We start from the raw sequence: 11,197 nt of genomic DNA on the forward strand, positions 1-11,197 counted from the left end.
ACTAGAGGATTGATCAAAAAGATAAATACATTAATGGCTTTAGATTTCCTGAAGAAAAGCAACTACAATTAAGTATCATCAACTTCTAACTCATGAAATCATGAATGCAGGTTCTTTTTAAGAACTCACTCAAGTTGGATTCTGCTGTTTACAGAATTCACACGTATCTCTTCATGAGCATTTCTAAAATTCCAGGCTGCCCTCCAGCTTCTGGACTCTGAGCACAAGCATTTATATTACTGGAATGACTGGAAACTACACATATTCCCAAAACAAATGGCTTTCCTAGGAAAATGTAGACTAACCCTAAGTAAGACTGAATCAAGACATCTCCATTTATTTCAGCTCACAGATCAATCTGAGTGTTCCAAGGAACATCTCTGTAACAGTGAGGACTTGATCACAGAAGCCGAGCTCTGTGAGTGAGGTAGAATAAAGAGTCACTGTAAGCGGTGGACCTCAAGCTATGTGAAAGCTGAGAGAGGAGTCTGCAAACATGAAGATGAGTCTAAGCTGAGATAGGTCAGCCATTCCTGCAGCTGGAAAGGCAAGATGAATGTAGACAAAAGAAAAGGCAAGCTGGGACCCTTAAAGAACGAACTGGAATCCACGTGGAAACCAAGAACTCACAAGAAACCCCTAAGGACAGCCAGAAATCCACATCTTTCTATAAGCACCTAAAAACCTGGATTCTGTGGGTGACACATAGAGAAGCTGGCATTTTTCTCCCTGGAGCTGTAAGCACACTTGGTCAAGGACTTACACCAGCTGAAGGAGGAGATTCAGTGAGTGGCTGGAACTTAGGAGAAGCTCCAGACAAACAAGGTGAGTCAGCAGGTAAGAGATAATATGCATGTGCTATTCCAGTGCCTAATGCCTTGCATCAACCTTCAAAGAATTTAAAAAAAGAAAAATGCTATCTCCTAGAGTCTGTCATACAGAGTAAAGTAAGTCAGAAAGGGAAAAACAAATATTGTGTATTAACACATATATGTGGAATCTAGAAAAGGATTCAAATGAACCTATTTGCAGGACAGGAACAGAGACACAAATGCAGAGGATGGACACGTGCACGTGGAGGGGTAAGGAAGTGGGGTGAACTGGGAGATTAAGACTGACATATATACACTGCTGCTGTTGCTGAGTCGCTTCAGTCATGTCCGACTCTGTGCAACCCCATAGATGGCAGCCCACCAGGCTTTCCCGTCCCTGGGATTCTCCAGGCAAGAACACTGGAGTGGGTTGCCATTTCCTTCTCCAGTGCGTGAAAGTGAAAAGTGAGAGTGAAGTCGCTCAGGGGTGTCCGACTCTTAGTGATCCCATGGACTGCAGCCTACGAGGCTCCTCCATCCATGGAGTTTCCAGGCAAGAGTACTGGAGTGGGGTGCCATTGCCTTCTACCAAGTGTAAAATCACCAGCTAGTTGGAAACTGCTGTAAAGCACAGGAGCTCCACTCAGAGCTCTGGGATGAACTGGAGGGGTGGGAGGGAGATCCAAAAGTAGGGGATACACACACACACACACACACACACACAGCTGATTCACTTGCTTGTATAGCAGACACTATGACAACATTGTAAAGAAACTATACTCCAATTTAAAAACAAATGCAGTCTCATATCTACCTTGCAAATCTTTCTTCTGACTGTTAAAGAAAGGAGCATGGGATAATTTTTGTTTCAATTACTATTGTTGCTACAGCACATCACCTCAAAACTTAGTGTTGTAAAAGAAGAACGAATTATTTCCTTGTATGTCAATTTCTATGAGTCAGAGATTTGGGAGGCACTTGGCTGGATGTTTCTGACTTGGGATCTTCCCTGCAGTTACAGTAAAAGAGTAGCTAGATTTGGACGAGTAGGGAGCAGGAAAGTGGTGGTTGGGGGCAGATTGCCGGGTGCTGCAGTTTTAGGACCGCTCTGCGTGGTCTCCCCAGGGATGGGAGTTTTGGTCTTCTCATAACAATTAGGCTGCTAACAACTGCTACCATGCTGTGTTGTTTGAAACAGTCCACCCAGATTCAAGACAGGGTGGCAAGAGGGTCCATCTCTTGATGGAGGAATGCCAAGGTTCTAGAAGAGCACACGGGGTGGGAGATATTGTTGGCACACTGCTTTCTTTCATTGTGCTCAACCAAAAGACTCAAGCAGAAATCAGCTCTTGATTTTTTCCATCTTGTTCATTCTCTGTTAATATTGGAAGTCAATCACTATACCAAACTTCAAGTTAAGGTTACTTCTGTTTTTACTTCTTAGCATAATTCTGATGGATCTATAAGTGTGGTCTTGATAAAATTATGTTTCTTAATATTGAGACAATGCACATCTAGGGGGATGAGTCTTCAGGGACAAATGAAGCCCACATTAAAATTATTATACATGCTTTTAAGTCATTATTGTTTTAACCTCTCTGGGCCTTGATTTTTCTCATCTGTGAAATGAAGGCTATCTACTTGAATGACTTTATTTGATTGTCCATATATTTATGGAATCTACAATAAATAAGATCCTATTAAAACACTCTCCAAAAATGAAGAACTATTAACTATTTTCTTACCAGATGCCAAATCAGTTTTTAGGGCTTAGTGTGTTGTCCATTCACACATGATAAGTAAAGATTTAGATTAAGAAGTAAATATTAAGAAATATAGCTCCTTGAATCTCTTTCCAATCTTTTTAGATTTTCAGACATGTTCGGCTCTTTTTATCTAAAGCAAAGTAATATATGATTCAAAGAAAAACCGATTTTAGAAATGGAGATGGATTACTAAAATATTTACTGTTCAAAAAAGAAAAGAAAGCTGTTATAATTCTCCTATATCTCTCTTCATTATAACCTTCCAGAATGTTTGCTCATATGGATTATAAATGAATCTTGGGAAGAATGAAGCAGAGGGTTTTGATTAAGTGGTATGTTGAATAAACAATGCTGAGACATTTTAATGAGGTCAGATAAAAGAGTAGTGCTGAGAAGAAATATTTTAAAAATCACTTTGAGGATCTATCCTTAAACTATTTCCTGGAGACTTGGGCTTTATTTTCTCTTGTTGAGCCATTATCCAAAGACTTTTAAAACTCTCGCTATTTTTGCTACCATGAATGATCCCATCATTCCTTAGCACATAGATTTTCATTGCTGGATTTCTGGAAATATTGAGGCTCATTCTAATGACATCCACATAAATAAACACTGTGTTCAAAGTCAAGGGCCTTTAGTCTCTTTTTCACCCAAGTAAACAAAATCACAGTTAATAATATGCCTATAGCTTTTTGTGGAGCAAGGCCAAATTATTGTTTCTTGCTTATAATAGCTGCTGATAGCCACAGAATTATATGGTTTATAAAAGTTGATAAAAAGATTTTAGAGACCAAGAAAAAGAGACCTGGGGAGTGAATTGTACAGACCAAAGTTATAACCAATTATCAACTGCTGCTAAATTTGACATTCTTGGAAATGGAGTGAAGCATACAAGAGGAAGGATCCTGGCCTATAGGAAGCATGACAACAAGGGAGAAAGGAATGAGAAGAAGATGGAAGGCAGAACCAGTCAGTATGGTCACCAGCTATGATGCTGGTGCTGTAGATTTAAGGAATAGGCTAGTTTGAATTGCTACAAAGGTCTAGGGTTAATCCATGGAGACTGGTGACCTAAGCAGAATAAGAAGGAACTGAGGCAGGCAGGAGTGTCAACTGGGACAGTGACATACATCTTAAACCCCCACAGTGATGACAACCTTCAGTGGAGAGGAATACTGTAAGGTTTCAAAATATAAATGATTCATGGGCTGAAGACAAAATATAGGGCATGAGCATAGTGTAGCTAGAGGCAATGGATCTCAAGGGACCATGGGCTTTCTCCAGAGACTGCAGACAGAATGGTGAGGGAAAAGCATGAGAAGGCTACCTCCTGAGACACCTGGATCTTGGGAACGAGCTTTTATGCTTAGGAGAGCCAGAGAAATCTGACTTCTGAAAGAAGTGAGATGCAATGAGAATATCAGGGTAGAGTGAATGCGCCTGAAAGAGATGAAAATGCGAAGGAGTTTGGTGAACTCTTAGAGGAAATCTACAAAGGGGAAAAGAGGAAGGTTTAGGAAGATGGGTAATAGAGGAAACTTGGTTCTGAGGACTGGAATGTGGGAACAGAAACATAAAGGATGAAAATACGTTGGCACTAGGACTTCCCTGGTGCCCCGTGGTTGAGAACCAGTGGGTTCCATCCTTAGTCGGGAAACTAAGATCCCACATACCGCAGAGCAGCTAAGCCCTCACACCACAGCTGGAGAGCTGGCGCAGCACAACTGAGCCCACAGGCCACAACCAGAGTCCACGTGCTGCAAGGAAAGACCCCACACGATGCAACCAAGACCCGACCCAGCCAAGGGAAGAGATAAATGTTACAAAAGAAAATGCATTGACATGTCCCACAGAACATTCGCACCCCATTTGAGAAGACTGCCCTACCAGAACACCAAATGTAGCTATTGTTCCTCTTAAAGCAGTATATCTATTTTGTACATATGTGTATGTCCAGACCTGGAGGAGGGTCTGGCAGCCCACTCCAATATTCTTGTCTGAAGAACCCCACAGACAGAGGAGCCTGGCAGGCTACAGTCAAGAGGGTTGCAAAGAGTTGGACATGACTGAAATGACTTAGCACGCATCCATATGTCCATAAAGGCTTCCCACGTGGCTCAGTGGTGAAGAATCAGCCTGCCAATGCAGGAGACATGGGTTGATCCCTGAGTCAGAAAGAGCCTCTGGAGTAGGAGGTGGCAGCCCACTCCAGTATTCTTGCCTGGGAAATCCCATGGACAGAGGAGCCTGGTGGGCTACAGTCCATGGGGTTGCAAAGAGTCAGATACAGGTTAGTGACTAAGCATGAGCTCGATAGGTCCATATAGCAATAATACACACTTCTAAAATTCATTTGCTGCTTATTCAGAAATAAATCTTATCTTCCCATATAAGTGGTAAGGTACTAAAAAAGGGACTATGTTTTGTATCAGCCTTATTACCATTGGCTGATGTCAAACTTAGATGGGTCAAATTAAATTAAGATTACTTGAGAATACTCACGCACCTTTTTTTTTCTTTCATTTGCTGAAAAGAAAATTAATACCTTTTCTCATCTGAGACTCCTACGTCTCAGAACCTGTCAGTGTGGCCCAAGATGTTGATAAATGAAGCCGAGGACAGCCCAGACATGGCTTAGAAATGAGCCATGGCTCTTGCATTTTAACTTGCTGCACTTTCATTCCTGATCTCAGATGGAGGTCTGCTTATAAAGCTTCTGCTTCCACACCATAGCTGCAGCTGTCAACCTATGATGTCCCAAAAGGTCGACTACATTTCACCACACCAGCCCTCTGGACCCTGAAAATGCCATAAAGCAAAATTCTGGCATGAACCCAGGAAAGGCCTGTCTTTTACTTCCAATAGAGCTCAGAAGCCAGACAAGGAGAATGAGTCAGCCTGGGGGGCTTCTTTAGAAGTAGTGAATCTATTGAGTCATTGTGATTCAGGTTCATATTTGGAGATGATTCTGATGGGAAGTTCAGTGTCACAGAAGGGACCCCATCTTTAGCATTGCTTACTGGTTAAAATTGTGAAAGGCAATTGTGAACCCACCTCCTAAGAAAGGTGATAGTAATCAGGGCAGGTGGATTTACTTATAGAAGGCTATTGTTCTATCTCTGCTCTGTAAGATAATTATGTTAGACATGGTTTCCTTTGCAGTGCATGGATCTACTTCCAGCTTCTCACTGAGTGATGTTTCTATGTCTACTGAGAAAAGAGAATGACTTGAAGAAAGGCTTTTTGCTCCACTCAAATCTCTAAATTCATAAGTTAAACCTGTTCCTCTCATTTTTATCTTCAGGGCATATCTCTAGCAAGAGTGGTGTTTATAAATTTTATATATATCCCTGGAGCCCTAAAGACTATATTCTTTTCAATCCATCAGACAGTCATATAGACTGAATCTCAAATAAGGCGCTTTGATTTATTTGTTTTCCATTTTGCATCAAAGCACACACAACATGACAATGGGATTTTTTGCTCCTATGACTACTGTATCATATGGAATTTTTACTCTCTGGTCACGCTCAGCTGATGAGCCATATGGCACCAATGTATTGGAAAGAGTCTAAGCAAATGTTTCCAAATACAAATTATTATTCATATTTCTCTAAATTATGCAAATGATACTATTCATTTTCCTACCTAATCCTCTCTGGAGATGCTCCAAGGTTTGAAATGAAAGAAATTCTTCTTTCAAATGTATGTAATCCACATTAATTGCTTTTGACAGCAAAGGGTGGGGTGGTTAGATATTGCAGTAGCTAATGCTTTAATCATATCACTTCTGCAACAAACTTAGCAGAAGCCCAGAACTTGGAAAAACAACCATGCCAGTGGGTCTTCACTGTAGAATCGAAATGCAGGCAGCTCAGTCTTCTCAATTGCGTTTTAAGGTAAGTGAACTTATGGCAGGGGAAAGAGAAAAGAGGATCAGAAGGGAGGAAGAGGTGAAAAAAATAAAAGGACCTATCTAACATCTCTGGGGACGGAAACACTAATGTTGCCATTTAGTAGCTTCCTAAGAATTAAAGGTCAGTTTCTTGAGAATGACAATGAGACTTTTAATAGACTAACCTGCCCTCCCTCTACACCGGCTCCTATTCCCTACAGCAGTCTTACCCTCTCCATTCTCCACGCCCTGGCTCCTCATCCCTACCTCCGCTTTTGCTTTTAATATTCCCTGTCTGCATCTTTCAAGACTTAGCTCAAGTGTCACCAGGTCCGTGGATATTTTTTCTTCCTTCCCCAGCTAGAAATTATCCATTTGTTCTCTGTAATGTCATAACATATGCAACCTCTGCCATAGCATTTACCCAGACAGACCCTGTGATTTAGTCATTGGTATGCATGGCTTACTTTCCTCAGGTTTATGGCCAGACATCAGAGAAAAGAAAATAAAAACCACTGTTTGACAAAGGCAAAAACAAAAATTTTAAAAATACTGCTTAGCACAGGTACACAGTAGATGCATTTTTTTTTTAAATTGGAGGATAATTGCTTTACGATGTTGTGTTCATTTCTGGCATACAGCAACATAGATTTCAGCTATAAGTATACATATACGCCCTCCCTCTTGAGCCTCCCCTCCACTCTTCCCATCCAGCTCGTCTAGGTCATCACAGAGCACCAGACTGAGCTCCCCGTGCTATACAGAAGCTTCCCACTAGCTGTCTATTTTACACATGGTAGTCTGTATATGTCAAGGCTACTCTCTCAGTTCATCCCACCCTTTCCTGTCCTCACTGTGTCTACGTATCTATTCTCTAAGTCCAAGTCTCTATTCCTGCCCTGCAAATAGGTTCAACAGTACCACTTTTCCAGATTCCATATATATGCACTAATATACCCTATTTGTTTTTCTCTTTCTGACTTATTTTTCTCTGTATAATAGTCTCTAGGTTCATTCACCTCGGTTCAACTGACTCAAATTTGTTTCTCTTAATGGCTGAGTAATATTCCATTCTCTATATATGTAAAGGAATAATCTCCAAAATATACAGGGGGGTGCATATTTTTAAATCAGTGAATGAACCAACGAGTGGATGGGTAAGTAGTCTGATAAACTGTAAACTCCATGAAGGAGGGGACCGTGTCTGCAAAGTATAGGTGGAATTTTCCAAACGCTCAGCCCATTAGAGAAAAAAATCTAGCAAGGGATCTTAGTGATGATACAGCTTAATGCATATAAGAGGGAATTACATTGAGCTGAGATGGCCATAATGGGTGTTTGTCATGAATCAGACATGATAGGTAGTTACAACTAGGGACTTTAGACTTTATGGCTCTGAGTTTAAGAAAAGTGAGAGGTATCAAGTTCTTCTAAAAAAATTATCTGGCTAGAGTAGACCTAAGAGAAAAATCTTGTCTATTAAAATACCTATATTTTAATTCAGCAGTTATTTTATGAAATGTGAAATTATTCTCCAAACAAAATGAGTGGTACAGGTTTAAAAAAAAAAAGCAGTCATGAATTTTACTTAAGCTATTCACAAATTTTTAAAAATCAATTACAATGCAGTTAGAAAAAATGAAACACTTTTTCAGTCCCTAAGCTAAATTCAGGCTGTCAACAATTTCTTTTCATTTCTACCAATGATGGTGAGATAGCACAACCTGTAGGCAAAGCCATTATATGGAAGTAGTAAATGAATCTCCCAAATGGGTTGCCATACTTTCAGTTGGATCTAGTCAAAAGTCAGTGTGAATACTGAGAGAGTGTCTTGACAAATGCTACAGTAAAGCAGCACAATAGGTCAGAAGGTAAAAGGTTCCTATCATGGCTATGAAAAATTAACTACCTTAGCATCTTATATGCCCTCTCACCCTTTATGCACATTATGACAACCTGAAACTCAAAAGCAAAAAATTAGCTTTCAATCCTAGAGCCTATCACAATTCCCTCCCACTCAGTGCATGAAAGTCTATTTCTTATTGACTCATTTTAACAACTCAGTTCAGTTCAGTTCAGTTCAGCTGCTCAGTCGTGTCTGACTCTTTGCGACCCCATGAATCGCAGCACTCCAGGCCTCCCTGTCCATCACCAACTCCCGGAGTTCACTCAGATTCATGTCCACCGAGTCAGTGATGCCATCCAGCCATCTCATCCTCAGTCATCCCCTTCTCCTCCTGCCCCCAATCCCTCACAGAATCAGAGTCTTTTCCAATGAGTCAACTCTTCCCATGAGGTGGCCAAAGTACTGGAGTTTCAGCTTAAGCACCATTCCTTCCAAAGAACACCCAAGACTGATCTCCTTTAGAATGGACTCCTTGGATCTCCTTGCAGTCCAAGGAACTCTCAAGAGTCTTCTCCAACACCACAGTTCAAAAGCATCAATTCTTTGGCACTCAGCTTTCTTCACAGTCCAACTCTCACATCCATACATGACCACTGGAAAAACCATAGCCTTGACTAGACAGACCTTTGTTGGCAAAGTAATGTCTCTGCTTTTGAATATGCTATCTAGGTTGGTCATAACTTTTCTTCCAAGGAGTAAGCGTCTTTTAATTTCATGGCTGCAGTCACCATCTGAAGTGATTTTGGAGCCCAAAAAATAAAGTCTGACACTGTTTCCACTGTTTCCCCATCTATTTCCCATGAAGTGATGGGACCAGATGCCATGATCTTCGTTTTCTGAATGTTGAGCTTTAAGCCAACTTTTTCACTCTCCTCTTTCACTTTCATCAAGAGGCTTTTTAGTTCCTCTTCCCTTTCTGCCATAAGGGTGGTGTCATCTGCATATCTGAGGTGATTGATATTTCTCCCGGCAATCTTGATTCCAGCTTGATCCACAAGTCATTGTGTCATTTTGTTTAACATTTTCTAGGCAGTGGAGCCACAGTGCATGCCAAAGGACCTCCCTGAAGTCCATCGACAGAGAAAGAAATGAATACTCCAGTATTCTTGCCTGGGAAATCCCACGGATATAGGAGCCTGGTGGGCTACGGTCCATCTCGTCGCACAGTCAGACATAACTGAGCAACTAAGCATGCACACATGCACACAAGAAGTCCATCAAAAAGCAGCATCTCAGGATGTTTGGCTGTTTCTTTGACACATCACCTTGACCAATCCCTCTCCCCTGATTTCTGTGACAGCCTGGCCTTGGTAGATTCAACCTTAGCTGATCTGGATATGCAAGGTTAATCAGAAAAGTCAGAAATTGTCTACCTCCCCTGTATTCATGGGAGAAGGCAATGGTACCCCACTCCGGTACTCTTGCCGGGAAAATCCCATGGGTGGAGGAGCCTGGTAGCCTGTAGTCCACGGAGTTGCTAAGAGTTGGACATGCCTGAGCGACTTCACTTTCACTTTTTACTTCCATGCATTGGAGAAGGAAATGGCAACCCACTCCAGTGCTCTTGCCTGGAGAATCCCAGGGACGGGGGAGCCTGGTGGGCTGCCGTCTATGGGGTTGCACAGAGTTGGACATGACTGAAGTGACTTAGCAACAGCAGCAGCCTGTATTCATGACCTCCCTGAGTAAAGAGAGCTCACAAGACCCTCCAGCTCTCTTTGCAGAGTTTCAAAGTTATACCCATCTGCCCATCTTTCCTGCAGTTCTGGGAAGATGAGTGGGATAAGAATAGTCAAACAGTCAGAGATGTTTGAGAGTAAAGAAAAGTCACTTTTAAAATGCTGTGATTTTATGGTTACTTTGCATATTTTAATCACACACATAACTTCCAGAACGCAAACAGAAAACAAAAAGTGTCAGTCATAATGAATGAAAAAGGAAAAAGTTTAGCTCTGCGGCTGTGACAATTCCATCACCCCAATGTGAAGGACATTTTGGCTTTGTTCGCCTCCTTAATGGGTGAGGCTGAGTCAAGGGTTATTTTTCTCTGGTCATTAAGATAACCGATGCTTCAAAGACCATTTAATCAATGTGTTGCCTCATGCTGGCTTGGAATTAAATTCTAAACCTGAAAGAAGATATTTCCAAAAGGACTCATCTGCCCTCTGTGAAGTAGTATTCCTTTAGTACAGGAACTTATTAAATCATCATTTTCTGAAACTTAAGTCATTCTTGTTCCTTTTTCCAATTTTTGTCATGTTTATAATACCACCTGAAATGTAAATTACTTAAAATATTTCTGTGCATCCTAAGTACTATGGCTTACAGAAGAAGTTCTGATGTGCTGGTTATAATTTCATAAACAATAAAACAGAAACTTTACTGTAAAAATTAAAAAGTGCTACTAGTATTATTTTACAAAACACCAGAATTATACATGCCATAGTCTGAGGAATACTGTTTGAATATATTCTTGAAAACCAAACTATTCAAAAAGCAGCTCTAAATTTGTGCTGGCATTACATTCACCTAAAACCTATGTCTAAGATACATTTATTGAGCATATGATCTAAAAATATTAGCACATTAAATAAACAAATGCATAATCATTAACTCTTACATTTTATTCTTTTTTTTTAACCTATCCTAAAAGATACAGTATTTTTTCTCTTTTTTTTTTCTTTCATTTATTTAACTGGAGGCTAATTACTTTACAATATTGTGGTGGCTTTTGCCATACATTCACATGAATCAGCCATGGGTGTACAGGTTGATCATTGCCAAACACTTGTTAATCTCCTTTCCAAAATAGACTTAT

At 40.6% G+C, this 11,197-nt stretch overlaps 1 long non-coding RNA gene across 1 annotated transcript; it reads left to right on the top strand.

Moving 5' to 3' along the window:
- Positions 1-278: 278 nt before the first annotated feature.
- On the top strand, positions 279-10,777 carry LOC138423255 (uncharacterized). The gene is made up of 3 exons (XR_011250200.1): positions 279-825; positions 6,384-6,477; positions 9,409-10,777. It is a non-coding gene; the product is annotated as an uncharacterized lncRNA (long non-coding RNA).
- The last annotated feature ends 420 nt before the right edge of the window (positions 10,778-11,197 follow it).

The sequence above is a fragment of the Ovis canadensis genome, chromosome 18, assembly GCF_042477335.2.
Source record: "Ovis canadensis isolate MfBH-ARS-UI-01 breed Bighorn chromosome 18, ARS-UI_OviCan_v2, whole genome shotgun sequence".
Lineage (NCBI taxonomy): Eukaryota > Metazoa > Chordata > Mammalia > Artiodactyla > Bovidae > Ovis > Ovis canadensis.